Raw genomic sequence first — 16,628 nt, forward strand, 5'->3', positions numbered from 1 at the left:
GAGAAGCAAATTGGATGCTTTTGGGAATAAAGAAACATTTGTGGGCTATAGTGAAACCAATGTTTTAAAACTCTAACTTTGATTTCGACTCGGTCGAGGGTCGACTCCGACTCGGTATCGACTCGACTGGCTCGATTTCAATGGACTCTGTCATTGTAAAAAATACATTAAATATTTATTTTTTATAAAAAACACATAATTTTAAAGATTTTCGTTCATGTTTCCAAACACACAGCATTATAATATAGATAGAAGACAACATATGATCAAAGTAGGCTCATGAATATATCCATTATATCAAAATGGCACCCAGTGTACTGTCCAATACATACACAATGATGATATAGAGATCAAAACAAAAACACATAACCAAGGAAGCTATAAATGGCCTCTACAACAAAAGTGAGTTGCCAACGTCATCTGGCTCAATGTTACTTGGGAGCGGGAGCGAGAGCGAAAACGGGAGCGGGAGTGACATTTTCAGAAGCTCCCGGTTTGGGAGCGAATCTCGGAGGAGTTTGACAACCAATGTTACTAATGCCAAGGTACATAGAGGGATTGGTGCTCTTGATTAAATACAAGTTCCATACCTTAATACATGACAAAATTCAATGGAAACATTGCAATCCCCCAATCCTGAAATCCTGATAAGTCTGCTGGATTTTGAATGAAATCTAAAATTATACTTTCTCCATATGAAATCCAATGAAGTCGGAACCACTCTCAAACATCCTGAGTCATTTCATGGTAATGTTAAAAATTTAAGTAAAAGGATGAAAATGAAGATCAAGGAGAATGTCACTTTTACTTTAAGAATTTAACATTATCATGAAATTTGAATATCATATCAATACTAGGAGAGTGGAATGGACCCCAAAGACCAAAAAACCAATTAATGAAACCATTTGGAGTCCCCCACACACAGAAAAAACATAAAAAAATAAAAAAAATGTGTTTTTGGGGGTTCACTGGCCGCTTTCCTTGACCCGGTCGGGTTGATATGGACTCGACAGAGTCGTTCGAGTCATGCAATGACTCGGCCGGCGAATTGGTTCAACCACCGAGTTGAAATTTTTTTGGCCGACTCCAGTTTCGAGCTGGCCGGGTTTAGAAACACTGAGTGAAACTTCTAAGGCATATAGAATCTATGTGCTTGGTCAAAGAGAAGTGGAGATAAGTCATGATGTCACTTTCGATTAGTAACCTTCCTCTTTCAAGGAAGGACAAAGAAGCAGATTCCGATAAGTAGGGAGAACTCCAGGATGAGATGATGCCCGATGCTGAAGGATCAATGGATCCCATTAATCCACCCCCTCATGAGCCCTCCTCCTCGAAAAGGAGACGTTCATGGCTTAGGGAGAATCTCGAAGATGCCGAGAGACATGTTGCACCTAGGGGGACATTTCGTGAAAGCAAGAAGCCAAATAAGTACCAAGGGTACTTAACTGCTATGAGCACCATTGTTCAATTTGAGCCTTGCACATTCAAAGAAGATGCCAAACACCAGGTTTGTAAGGATGCGATGAACAAAGAGTACGAGTCAATTATGAAGAATGATGTCTGGGATATGGTCCCTAGACCCAAGGACAAATCCGTTGTCACCTCGAAATGGCTCTTCAAGATCAAGCATGGAGTTAATGGAAGTGCTGAAAAGTTCAAGGCTAGATTCGTTGCTCGAGGCTTCTCTTAAAAGGAAGGTGTAGATTATGATGAGATATTTGCACTGGTTGCGTGCTACACCACCATCCGTTCGATTATAGCCCTTGCTGCCTCGCAAGGATGGAATCTTCACCAGATGGATGTCAAGGTTGCCTTCTTGCATGGTTCACTTAAGGAGGAAGTCTATGTTGAACAACCTGAGGGGTTCGAAGTTCAAAATCGTCAAACACATGTATGCAGGTTGAAGAAAGCCCTCTTATGGGTTGAAGCAAGCACCCCAGGCTTGGTATGAGAGGATCGATAACTATCTAATGAAGTTGGGATTTACAAGAAGTGAAGTTGATCTGAATCTTTACTTTAAGGTTGAGAATGATAGACCTCTCATCCTGGTACTTTATGTGGACGATCTCTTTTTAACAAGTGCAGGCCTTCTTATTCATCAATGTAAGAGGGAGTTGCCTTCCGAATTCGAAGTGAAGGACTTAGGACTGATGCATTACTTCCTAGGTTTGGAGGTCTGGCAAAAGCCAGGCGGGATTTTCCATTCTCAAGGAAAATATATTGTGAAGATAGTTGAAATATTTGGGATGGTGGACTGCAAGTCCATGACTACTCCGATAGAAATTGAAACTCTGTGACTACTATGATGGAAATTAACTTCAAGAAGTTATGTGAAAGTGAAGCTGGTCCTGATTTGGGAAATCCTTTGGAGTATCGTCAACTCGTGGGGTCCTTGATGTTCTTGGTGAACTCTCGTTTGGACATATGTTTTGTAGTGAATACATTGAGCAAGTTTATGGTTGAGCCTCATCACATACATTGGATTGTTTCCAAGAATATTTTGAGATATCTTAAGGGCACAATCACTTATGGAATGAGATACTCTACCGGGAATGTGAGGCTCAATGGTTACTCTGATGCAGGCTGGGTTGGTAGTGTGGTGGATTGTAAAAGCACATCTGGATGTTGCTTCTCTCTAGGTTTTGTTTCGATATCATGGATGAGCAGGAAGCAGAAGTCGGTTGCCTTGAGCACTGCTGAGGATGAATACATTGCTGCTAGTTCGGCTTCCTGTGAAGCTGTTTGGTTGAGGAAGGTCTTTAGTGAGTTGTTTGGACATGTGCTGGATACCACCGTGATCTTCTGTGACAACCAGAGTGGGATTTGTCTTTCGGGTAATCCCATGTTTCATGATCGCTCCAAGCATATTGATATCATGTACCACTTTATTCGGGATATGGTACAACGAGGAGCAATAAGGCTCCTACACATTGGGTGAGATGATCAGGTCGCTGATATTCTTACGAAGCCCCTGGGGAAGGTCAAATTCTTAACCTTTCGTGAACGACTTGGAGTCATGGAGAGACCCTCTTATGAGGGTCCCCTATGAGATGGATGTTGAGCTTTGGGAGCTCCGGGGGCTTGGGGTACTTCTTGGAGTGATGAGCGACCATAGGGTGAGTGGTTACCTTCCTCTTTGATACCCCATGGTAGCGTATCCATAGGATGAGTGGTTCACCTTCTCCTATGGCATATGAGCAGGATGAGTAGTTCACCTTCTCTTGCCGACACATCCTACCCATGCAGTGCAGGACTCATGGGAAGTACCTTTCATCTAGCCAATGAGTAGGGAAATGAGGATATGGACCATAGTACTACCGATGGATGCATCGTGTACTATCGTACTCCCTATGATAGGATGTTGATATTGATCTAAGATCAATGGAAATTGACTTCGGGTCGGTTAAGAGTGGTATGACACTCTCTTTTATTGGAGATTGACTTCTGGTCAGTGGAAAATGGTATGACACATTCTCAATCATTTCTTCTTCCTTCATAGTTCAGTAGAGCAGAGACATGGATGGTATAGATTGTTAGACAGTTTGACAAGTGAAATTCTCCCTAGATGAGAGGGAGTGTTAAATTTGGCAGCTAGGGCCAAACTTCACATTGGACTGCTCATATGAGGCAACTCATATTTTTCTTGGATTCCTCTCTCCGAGAGGTGTAAGATTGATCTAAAGATCATCCCATTTTGACATGTACAAGTGAAATTATGAATTTATTGATTATGGACAAATTGTCAAGGTCCGCCAGTGAACTTATGTAGGCTCATAAGCCCAATAGTCATGTCTATTCATCCTCAATGTTTGCATATAAATACATGATGCCTCCTCCTCATTTGGACACACTTTACTTACTCATCTTCTCTCTCCTTCATTGATTGGGTATGAAAATCAGAGGCCGCTCTCCACATGTGCGAAGGGAAGGAAGGGTTTTCTCTGTTTCAACATTGACCAGATTTGACCGAAAATTTCAGAGGTTGTTTGACTGTGTTGACCAAGCGTTGACCTGTTTTTGGTGCGATTTTGGGTGGAGGAATTCTATCCTAGCAGGCCATAGATCTGGGCACAAGAACTAAGGCAATCTGACTACCTGTTTGACCAGCGTTGACTATACTAAGGTTGGCCGTAGGGTTGACTTTTGTTAACTAGTTTTGACTGGACTTTTTTGGGCTGATTAGACTTGCTGTTGGAGGCCGAAGTTCACTGGGTTTGACCGAGCTGAATTGAGGAAGAAGTCTGCCCTGTTGACCAGCATTGACTTTTTGGTTAGGGCTTTCTGTTTCTACTGTTTGACTAATCAGATTTTCACTGTAATTGGACAAGTGAATATTATACATTGTACTCTCTCTGTGCTAAACTTTTGAAGAATTATAAAAAGAATTGATCAAGGGTTCCCCCCCATTGGGCTTTGTCTCTGACTGTTGCCATATCTTGTGTTCTCTTGTCTTGGCTAGTGTTCTACTGTTATTGTTTATGTTCTATCCGCATTTTACTATCATGTTGATGTGATTGCTAAATTGGATATTGATATTGGGCTAATAAAGAAATTGAAGTAAAATTGCTCTAAGCATAGAACATACCATTGTTATCCTAAAATTAACAGAAAATCATATTAATATTTCTAAAAAAACTTGATTCAACAACTAAAGTTTCATTACAGAATTTTTATAAAATTTTTGCTTGGTCTTTAACAATGCGACACCCAAATCTAAGACTTTTCATGGTGTTCATCTGACTAGCATAAGCCTCTTTTAGAAGGTAGATTTCCATCCTACTCCCTTGGACAATCTCTCAATTGCCATAACCCTCTTTCTCGGAGGTAGAATCTTATTGGATTCCCATGGCTAATCAATCAACCGAGCATCCTTCCTCAGTAGTCATTATCAAATTCATTATCATACTGTAACCAGTCTTCACTAGTAATATCTGGCTGTACACTAACTATTGTCAGAAACATCAAAATTTCACTTCCAATCATTCTCGAACTTTTGATTCCTAGTGACCAAAAGTTTCATTTGTTCCTACATTGTGATTCTTACCATTTTAACCATGCTCCGTCCATTCTTGCCACTGAATAAAATTGCATCTTCATAATAAAATTCTCAAAACATAAAAAAACCCCCTGATCCTGTGAGATTCTCTGTGAACGATGTCAGGTATGCAAAGTAGTCTGTGTGATTATGGGCAGATTTTCTTCACGTATGCCCTAGCAGGTGTTCTATGTAGTTGCTTGATGCTGCAAGTAACATCTGCAAATTGCAGCGTATTTTCTCACTATATGCATGTGCCTTTGCAAGTTTGGCTTGGGTGGGAGGCTGGTTAGAATGTGGATGATGTCTGACACAGTTTGAACAGCGTGATTTCATCGTGCAAGTTACATGTCTGATTTGCTATGGCTTTTTTTCTTGGCGAAATGTGTATGAGTTTGTTTTTCACAAACATGCTCTGTTTTCCTTATGGGTGTCTCAGTTTGTATTTGCAGAGTGTTGTTTAATTCGCTGTGTGCATCAGGGTTTGATAGTGGATATTTTTATTTTGCCGCATCAGGGTTTGATAGTGGATATTTTTATTTTTCCTCAAAGAAATCGATATATATATATATATATATATTGGACTCTCTCTCTCTCTCTCGATATATATATATATATATATATTGGAATCTCTCTCTCTCTCTCTCTCTATATATATATATATATATTTTATGAAAAAACCTTTGCTGGCAATCTCCTCTGTGTAGAAAAAACATGAATCAATTAAATTTTTAACTACACCTTATTGTTTATTTTTGGGTCCATGAAATTGTTGGAAATAATACTGAGGGGGGAGGGGGTGAATCAGTATTAGCAAGTCAATAATTTTTCATTTTCATAATCAAATTCATATACGCTACTTTAGTTAATGGAACTTGCGAGTATACACAACTGTGTTTAAGGCAACTAGCGTATATCCTGCAAACTTATGATTCAATGAATTCATCATATGTTGCTCTTTAATCAGTGCCTCAGAACCATATAAATAGTAACCAGGTGCAGTAAAAACAGAACAGACAATCACATATGTGAACACAAGATATAAGGTGGAAACCCAATGTGGGTGAAAACCACCTGCTGCAATTGTTTCTATCTTTTTAATAATAAGAAACTTCTTTTTACAATTTTTGTACTGGTGCAGACTTATACCAGTACATAGGTTTCTCCCTGCAGAAGGCTACAACCTTCTCTTTTCTTATAGGGACCACGTTTCATAAATTTTCAGACTGGATCCATCAATAACATCATTCAATCATCAAATATATCTGCATCAACCAATCTCCTTTGCACCAACCACAACTAAATCAATCAATCACTTTTTAAGACATTGTGTAACCAGAACCTAAGCCAGAACTCAGAACACTGCAACGCTAACCAGAAGCAGCTAAAACATATTTTATGAGGTATAAGTTACTTCCATGTGTCGAACTTGCGTGCATACGCTCTTTTCTCAAGGCGAACCTGCGTACAGATCTGCAAATCAAATTTAAGATGTATACGCTGTTTTGATATGTAGAACCAGCGTGTATACGCGGATTTTCTAAAGTGAACCTGCGTACAGATCTGTAAATGATGATTTAAACTTTACAACAATTCCAAACTTCAGTTATACCTAGATCATCATATTTACAGACTACAACATGTGTCAGTTATTCAGATAAATGATCAAAACCACACAAAGATACTTCACTTTAAGCCTTAAGATCTTGATCCATCATTAGATCTTATCCTTCATCAAGCGCTAAGGTTCATCCTTGGTTCAGATCCAGCGATGCACCATAACCCAATAACCTGTATACTAGATCTTGCTCTTCATCAGATATTCAATCCTTGAGTACCTTTGCCTAATGATCTTTTCCTCCTTTTATAGTCTTAGGACTTACTCAATACCATGGACCAAAACCGCTTAGGATCAATACCTTGGACCAAATACCTGGGGTCAACACTTTGGATCAGATGCCTTGGACCAATACCATGAATCAAAATACCATGGACCAAATATCACGGATCAAAACTGAGTTTTCTAACATGTACGCGCCTTTCCTTCTTTGAAAGTGCGTGTGTACGTTATACGCTCCTTTTGGTCTGTTAACTTGCGTGTACACGTGGCTTGGTCAATGGGGAACCTACGTATAGTTCTCTTTCTTCATTCTGTGAGTCTGAACTGTGATCTGTCATCTGAGTGAGTTGCCATCAAGACAACACCTGTGTCATAGTGCCAAATCTGTGTCATAATGCCAACAAAAAATTGAATGTCTTCTTTAGTACCAACTTCATCTCTCTTGTCAGTTTTCAGAGGCAGAGGTTCAGTTGCTGCAATATTCTGTTAGAAAAACAAAGACACATGAGAGAGAGGGTGAAATATATCATTTATTAAAGGAGTACATACATTTTATTTTGTAACTTAATCGGCCTACCTAATCCTCCCTGACTACCAATACTAATAGGCATCATTAATGTAATTAGTTGAGTGTTATTATCGTGAAAGTTCTCTGTTTTGATTCAATTGAGCTCTTGTTAATCTGTTTAGCTTCTAGAGAACACTACGTTCTCCCTCAAAAGTGTTTTCCATCATGTTTGTAGGCATATCATAGCAGTAAAGGAATACAGAAACTCTGTTTTGTAGAAAGTAATTGATGGGCAAAGACATCATCATTTAGCCTGAAGGCAATGTAGATATGCTGCTTGGTTATGGCTTTTCTTCATACTTGTATGAGGCAGCATTTTATCCAGACACGTTTGCTATTAATTTAATTTACTGGTAACAAGGGATTAACTGGATGTTCTTTTCTGCACAGAAAGTCATATGCAAGTTGAAGTTTTGTCATTGGTGTTATTCCCCTCACTGATTAATACCTGCTTTTTAAACAACATTTCGTTTCTAAATCTACAGCTGAGATTTTGCTTTCATCAACTTTCCACAGGCGCTGAACACTTTATTAGAGACATTTTTTCTGGTTTGTTCGTTGGGGTTGAAGCAGTCCATTCTTTGAAAAAGGGCCCTGTTTAACATTAAATCACAGGCAGATGCTGCCATTTGTTATCACATGAGATTTTGGCAGATCATTGGTATCTTCGATGTGAGCTGGCTGTGCGTAACCCTTCTCATTGAAGAGAATCCTATCACAGGAGTACTACTGATGAATGGGAAACAAAGAGACACGGAGTTACTCCATAATTTCACTAATATGTGTACGAACAACATTGACAACTCGTGAGTGGACTGGTCCTCTACTATGTCTAAGTCTAGCAGAGTGCTTGTTGCTTTGGTATTCTTGAAATAGTGTAGTGATATGAATGCCTAACCGGGCCATATAAGTTTTGATTATTTTTTTTTTCGAAGTCTTGTGGAGGAATTACAGATTCAATTGTAATTACAATTTGCCAGACAAAAAAATGTTTGAGTTTTTAGTGTCTATGTGCATGCACAAGAGAGTGGGGAAGAAAGTGCATATTGATATGAATGCCATAACGGTGTCAGTCCCAGATAATTTTTTTAAGACTTCCTGAGGAATTACAGGTTCAGTTGTAATTACAATTCCTTGGATGTCAGTAATGTGTCTTGAGTTGAGTATGCACAGCGCGAGAGAGAGGGATTAAGATAGAGAGATAGAATGTGATCTATAATTCTATGCTTTATGGTACAATTATATAATTGAAACAGGAGGTTGATTAAAATGATCTATTACGAATATGACATTAAGTGCTGGAGAGTGTCTAAAAATACACGGCGCGTTTTCTTTCCAAATCATGCCATCTATAATCTATTATTTTTTCCTAAAAACAAGTTTTGAAATTGTCACAGAACCAGTTTACTTGTTGAGTTTGACTTATCTGTATATTTTATATGTCATGGTACCGACTATTTTCAGAGATTATCTCAATAATTATTGTAATTGAAAGACTGTAAAACCAACTACCTATATTCAGAGCAGAAGAGCCTTATTGGTGTTTAAGGACCAAGCAGTCCGGATAGATATTATGAGGTTTTGTACGGTCACCCTGTCTTTACTACTGCGACGAAGGTGCATCATTCATAATTTATGTGAAGCGGAGATTTTCTATCAGCGGGAGGTGTAGTAAGGCCTCTCTAAAGGTTTAGAGAGGACATCAGAGGCTCTAAGGACAACAACAAAATCAAGATAAGTGCTCATTTAATTATAGAGTTTACTTTTTAAACTTAATTTATTCTGAACTTTTTATGCATATGCCTTGGCCGACTTATGCAATGATTTAATTTATATGATTTTGTTTCCAGAGATGTGCTGCCATATTGTCGGTTAAAATTGTCAAATAGGGTAACACAAAGAATCCTTTTTGCCTACTGAAATATCACTCACGAAAATGAAGGAATGGTAACATATATATGCCAATGAAATTACTTTGTGGCATGTGCAGTGAATCTTCTGCAATTCACATCTGTCAGGTATGGTAAGAAGGTGGGCATCAGTGGGAACTCAGAAGGCAAATTACAAGTCTAAAGCATACATGCTGCGGCATTGTCAAAACTTACAGTTTTCATGGTTGGATGCATCTACTATCTAGTAACGTGTTAAATCAGCATTGGTCTGGTATAGGTGTGAGGAGTTATAGATTTGGACCTCCACAGTAATTAACTGAGCAGAGAACTTTTTCTGTGGGATTGATACAAACTAGACAATATTGCAGCCATAACAAACACGTCGAGAACCATGACTGAAAGGCTGTTACCAGTCGACCTTTCTTCCAAGAGTGTTTCATATAACTTGGTTCAACATGTGTTATCTTTGAAAATAATTATTGTGATGTGGGTTTTTATTTAAAGAACGTTTTATTGTGCTATGGGTCTTTATTTAAACAAAGTTTTTTGTGCTATGGGTCTTTATCTAAAGATATAAGATCTCTGAAATTCTCTTCAGAGAATAATTATTGTGCTGTGGGTTTTTATTTAAAGAACGTTTTATTGTGCTATGGGTCTTTATTTAAAGAAAGTCTTTTGTGCTATGGGTCTTTATCTAAAGATATAAGATCTCTGAAATTCTCTTCAGATATCATGTCAAATAAGCAGCACCTATTGACGAAGTGATTGATATAAATTCTTTCCTTGCAGCATGTTCAGAGTTGTATAAAGATAAAGTATCCAGTCTCACGAGTATAGATAGCATTTGTATTAGTTAATATTTCCTAACGATTATCATTCCCTTGAAGGAGATAACTTACAAAGCACATTTTGCTGCTTTCTTTTAATATGTCGAAATAATGTGTAAAATCTAGTTATGTAAATTTCACTGTCAATTTCTTTTTTAAAGAGAAACTGGTAAATTTTGTATTAGGAAAAGCTGCAGGTAAGCTAAACAATGAGATAATGCAAAAAAAGAAACTGTCCTGATAGAAAACCAGCATTACATTCAGACAGTATATGGCAGAAACAGAGAATTCCAAGTTGTACTTGGCTTGAGATTTCAAGAAGTTACTGTCAGTATATATACTCTAAAACTCAGATAAGTATTGTTTTACATAACTTGAAGACTAAAGAAGAACATGTTTACTGATGGCTTTATCTTGTTCAGTGGCGGTGGATGGGGTTCCTGGTTGCCGAAGTTTATTTTTTCCTTCATTTGATTTACAGTTTCTTCTTCCTTTGGAATTTTTTGGGTCTGAATTTATTGACATTTTGAAATTGGAGATTGTTGAATGTGAGCCATTACTGGGATTACAGACCATGTTTCTTGGCATGGAACATTCAGATTCCAGAACTTGAATTTGCTCATTGTGTCGAACAAGAGGGGTCATAACCAGAGCATTATGGGATGTACATTGATTCTCATTCTCAAACTTCGGTGGTCACTGGAAAATTGTTCCGTTATTGTTTATGAACTTCCCTGTAGTCCATATTCAAAGATTACCTTTGTTGCCCAGTGAGGATAAGATTAAGAAGTATCCAACGCAGCAGAACGAAAGGACAAACCTGTTGTTTTCTTAGAAACTGCTGCAACAGACTTGGGTGTAATACCAACCCAAGAAGAAAATTGCACTAGTGTAGGTAGAGCAAGGTGGTCAAGGGTCGCCATCTTGCAATTTCAAACTCAAACACAGAGCCTCCAGCCAGCAACGATGTGGAAGTGTAACCAAGATCCCAAACACCTAGCCAGAACGGAGCACGAGAGTATAGCACCACAACAAGACCCCTGAATAGAGCACCAGCTTAAAGAGAAGATCACCAAGGCCCAGCAAACTGAACAAACGCACTGAAGCACTAGCAAGAAACGCTTAGGGATTCTTACTCGACTGATGAGCTGGGCTAAAGCAGATCACCTGCATACTGATTATTATGCGGAGAGTCTCAGCACATCTACAGGCCTACAATCCAGTAGGAGGGGAGGGGATGTGTAAGTATGTCATGTCTCCAATAAAATAATAATAATAATAAAATATTTAATGTCGGGCCCAAAAAAAAATAAAAATAACCATATAGATAAAAAACTACAATACAATTCAACCCAAAGAATTGAAAGTCTGGCTCTAAAGTCTTTTAATATTTCTCTTTTAATATTTCTTTTAATTAAATATTTGTAAAATTTATTTTTAAAAATAAAAATTACATTAAACGTATAAATATTTCCAAGTCAAAGTTTATTAATTTGACGTAGTTTGAATATAATTTTTTCTATCCTGTCATAATTAAATCTAATATTAATATTAAAAAATAAAATTATTATTATTATTATTATTAATTTAAAACTTCAAATTAATAATGCGAAAGAAAAATTTGTAAATCAAAAGATTTTATCGTTCATCTGGAATTAGATTGACCAAAGATGGTCTTACCTACTTCTGAGATAAATTGATGTTAGCTTCAAAATGTTTTTTTATACCACATGGTGAATTGGTAACTGTCTAGCCTAATCTAGGAGAGACCCAGGATCAAACCTGGACGCTGCCACTATAACACCAAGAGCATAACCAATCACCTGCAAATCAGTTATACTAAGTTCCTATGATTTTGGCAAGAGCAGACTCAACGGGAAAGGGGAATCCGCCCCTCTAGCTGCCACCACAGCAGGCTGCTAAATGTACTCAATGAGATTTGAACTTCGGTCTGCCCGGGCATAGCCCAAATGACTTACCGTTAAACCACACATCACTGTACTTAGCTTCAAAATGTTAGTCATGAGATAGTTGGCATGTGTGGGTCTGGCGTAATAGTGTTGCCCTTCATGTCCATTATCCTGCGTGATATAGCATGACGTCTTGTTTGGCTACACGTGTTGATTGGTAAATTTGTAACTTGTTTTCTTGCTTGATAAACCATGGAGACGTGGGGAATGTCATGAAAAGGTAAACCCTTTTTTGAAGGTCGCTTTATTTAACTCCATGGCCTCATTTGTGAGAATGAGGACATGTCAATTGAGAGCCCCGTGGTCTCTTTTTGAATTCTTACCATGATAATGACCATTTTGCTATAAGAGGATGTCAATTGAGAGCCCCGTGGATCTGAAAGGTGACATCGTTGAGCCCAAGAGTCTCTTTTTGAATTCTTACCATGATAATGACCATTTTGCTATAAGAGGGTGTATTTTGAGAATTATGCGAGTCTGAATTCTTAGAATGATAATGTCCCGTTCATTTTGCTATAAGAGGGTGTATTTTGAGAATTATGCGAGTTTGAGAAATATGTTAGAGTTAGAGAGGATAATAAATTAATTATTTTATTTGCATGGGTTATGCGCTTTATAGTTTAGTATAGAAGAGAGATTGTCATATAACATTACATTTAAAAATAATAAAATATATTTACATTAACAGATTAATGTTGGACATAAATAAAATACTTTAATTTCGAATTGAAGAGGTTTTTTTTTGAATTCTTACAATGATAATGCCAGTTTAATATAGAAGAGATATTGTCATATAACATTACATTTAAAAATAATAAAATATATTTACATTAACAGATTAATGTTGGACATAAATAAAATACTTTAATTTTGAATTGAAGAGGTTTTTTTTGAATTCTTACAATGATAATGCCAATTTTACTACGAGAGTGTATTTTTAGAATTCGCGAGTTTGAGAATTATACTAGTCAAGAAGGGTAATCAAAATTGTCATATTTACATTTATTGTGCCGCGAGGCACTCTATAGTCCGATATGGGAGAGATGTTGTCATATAATGTTACATTTAAAAATGATAAAATAATATTTACATTAGCAAATTAATGTAGGACATAAATAAAATACTTTAATTTCCACCTTAATTTTACATCATGTAAAAGAAATAATGTTATTGAAAGTAGAAAAAATAATTGGCTTTTTAATATGAGGGAGATGTGTATTTTTTTCACCAATTAATATGAAATTGACTTTGGTTTACATGTAATATTTAAAAAATATATATTTTAATAACAAAAATCATTTTACCAAAATGAATAAACAAAATAGTTCATTTTTAAGATGGAGTTGATATATAAGAATTAAAAAATAATAATAATAAAGAAAAGTTTAATATGGGCAATACATAAAATATTTTAACATGAATGATGAGTAAAATATTTTAGCATCAAACATATAGAGAGAAAAATAGAGAATTCTTATTTCATTAATAGGTGCTTTCTAATTCAAGATAGGAAGTGGATTTGTAATCCTGACAATGTTTCATGTGAATTTGATATGTAACATTATATATGTGATAGACCCAAAAGAGAATATATCCTACTCTTATTGGTGTGCATTTTAAACATGTACTTTTTGAAAATTAGTCTTTAAGACCTGCACTAATCCTTTCTAGTGATCATAACAAAGGTCTATGGTGCAGAGAAGCCCTGCTTTCAAAGTTCGAGGATCTTATAAAAAATATTAATAACAAAAATATTCAATATGTGTATGCGCACATATATATATAGAGAGAGAATGTGTTGCTCAAGCCAACATAGATCCATTTAACTTCAGATCTACCCAGCACAGAGAGGAATCACATCTCTCGAGGTGCAAACATTTTTCAAATTCTGTACTCAAAAATAAATTTGCATCTTGAGAGATTGGATCTCTCGACACCTGATAGATCCTATGTTAAATGGATCTATGCTAGTCAATAACAATCACTAAAAAAACATACACTTTTGAAAGATTATTTGTGGTTTTGTCCCTACGCTACACACTTTAAAACCTATTCTTCGATGACCCTACGTGCACTTGCCACTGCCACTCACATAACTCTTTTGTTCACAGTGAAGGTTAGAAATGTGGAGTATGAAATCTCATAAAACATTCTTTAGTTGAATACTTCAACCTTTTGTAGCACAAAGAACTACAAATTTGTCTCAGTCACTTCCATAGAAGTTGATGAGTGATAAGTCTTTATTTTCAAGTCATGTGAGTGACAAATTGACCAGAGATATTTCGCTTTGTCAGGGGTATGTAAACTGTGTGTTAATTCACGAAAGACTTTTAAGGCCGAAATACATGGAAAGAGCTATTGAGACAGAATTTACTGGAGATTGACGTGAGATGAATGCCTTTCACGAGCTAGCCATTTTCTTGGTCATAAGTTGAACCCCATGATAAAACCAGTGAACTGTGCGATTCTTGTACCATATGCTCTTTAATTTAAATTGAACGCAGGACATGGTTAATGAAGACATGAACTTGCCATCCCCACCCTCATATTTGAATACCCGGGCACCTGTTTTTATCGGTTTAACTTTCTAAAAGGTGGTGAAAACTCAAGTCTAGAGAGATGATACCACGATACAGAAAACTTGAAGCCGAAGACTTCGGCATATCATCTTTAGTTTATGCAATAGGAGCTTAAACATTTGAACCTGTTTGGTGTTCCCCACTTTGTGAGTTTCAATGAACTTCTTGCAGGGTCCGCTAAGCATTTGTTATGCCTATCAAAGCTATAATGTTTATATCATCTGGTAAATGCTTTAGATTTTTCTATGTTCTGTTTGAATTTTGCTGTGTCCTTTGGGCATTCTGAATACCTGGCTTTAAAAAAATTTCAATATGTTCGACCGTGTTTCGGGGACAACTGTTTCCTCTTTATTGGTCCTTAATACTTTTATTGGCCCTTCAATCTTCTAAATTTTGGATTACTTTTATTTCACATTAAAATTATATTTGAGGGGTGGAACATTTATATTTCTATAGACTTTAATAGTCAAATTACTGTGTAAATAAAGGTATAAACAAAAAGATATCATACACACCAATTTAGTGTTTGGCTTGGCTGGGGCCTTATTATTATTCTCAATATTATATGTTTATATTAGAAATTTGTTAGCATTTTAAAGTTGTGTTTGAAATTTTTATGTTTAGTATTTATTTTTGTAAGTGCTTCAAGCAACAAACCATTTAGAAAAGAATCTGACGTAGCTCACTTATAACAATAAATGTAGTGTAATCAATCATAAATTATCAACGGCTGAATTAGCTCACCTATAGCAATATCTATTAAATAAAATTGATAAATTTGCTTGATAAGATATGGGGGAGAGTAGAGAGTGAAGTGAGTTTGAGAGGAAAATGAGTTGTATTTTTTAAAATTGAAGAAAATTAATAAATAAAATATTAGTTTGAAAAGGGATAAATTCATATAATTACGAGGTTAAGTAAAAAAGAAAAACATCAATTATATGAACAAAAGAAGTATGTTGAAATATATATATATATATATATATTTTGTGACTAGGTTGAGTTTAGGTTGGGGACAATGCACATATTGGATAGAAGAAGAATGATCAACCCACAATGGGATGCTTATCACCATATCACTAGGATTGGGCAATGTTTAGTTGAGTTTGGATGCACTTGTCTCCCATCTTCAACCCCTCCTCATGAGGTTTGAATTTGAGACGTGGCGGGGACTAAACCCCACACATTGAAAATGCAACAAGAAAATTCCAATTTAATTTTGTCACAAGACAACTTGTACAAGTTGACTAAGTTAAATTGACTTAGTTGGCTGAGTTAATTCGAGTTGAGGATCTAACTAGAGTCATGTAGAGTGTCTCCTACATTATATGAGCCCTACTTGATTTTATTTTGAGTTGTAATTAATTAATTCAGTTTAACTGAGTTAAAGTCAGTTAAACTAGTTTCAATTGATGGAGGAACTAATAGGAGGTCAAACAATGGGGTGTTGCTTCAGGTGTTCAACTAGTTAACTAGAGATCCACTCATAAATAACTCATGCATGTCAGATTTGAGATTTACCCAGTTGAGATTAGAGTTCAAGGACAATGTACTATTAGTTGTATAATAATCTGAATTGTACAGGTAGCGCATGCAGTCAGAGGAAGGCCTATGAGGATTGTGCAATTCCAATTAAGGAGTTTCATTAATTAATAGGGGGTTAATTCCTAATGAAACAACGCAAGGAAATAGGGACTTGGGCAAGCAAGAAATTGGTTAAGTATTGGCCTAGGCTTGTCTAGGAAGTTGTGAGACAAATAGAGATAATGCAGAGGTTGCTCAAGCTCGAGCAAAGCATTGTAATCTTTTCATATTTTTTGACTAATGCAATATACATATAGCATGGGTTTTTAGCTATGGATTTCCCTAGGAAATCATTGTGTAATGTGTTGATTGAATTATTTCTCTTGCATGCTT

This window comes from Pinus tabuliformis, chromosome 5_2 (genome assembly GCF_031772625.1).
Source record: "Pinus tabuliformis cultivar Carrire ecotype Pingquan chromosome 5_2, CPIR1, whole genome shotgun sequence".
Lineage (NCBI taxonomy): Eukaryota > Viridiplantae > Streptophyta > Pinopsida > Pinales > Pinaceae > Pinus > Pinus tabuliformis.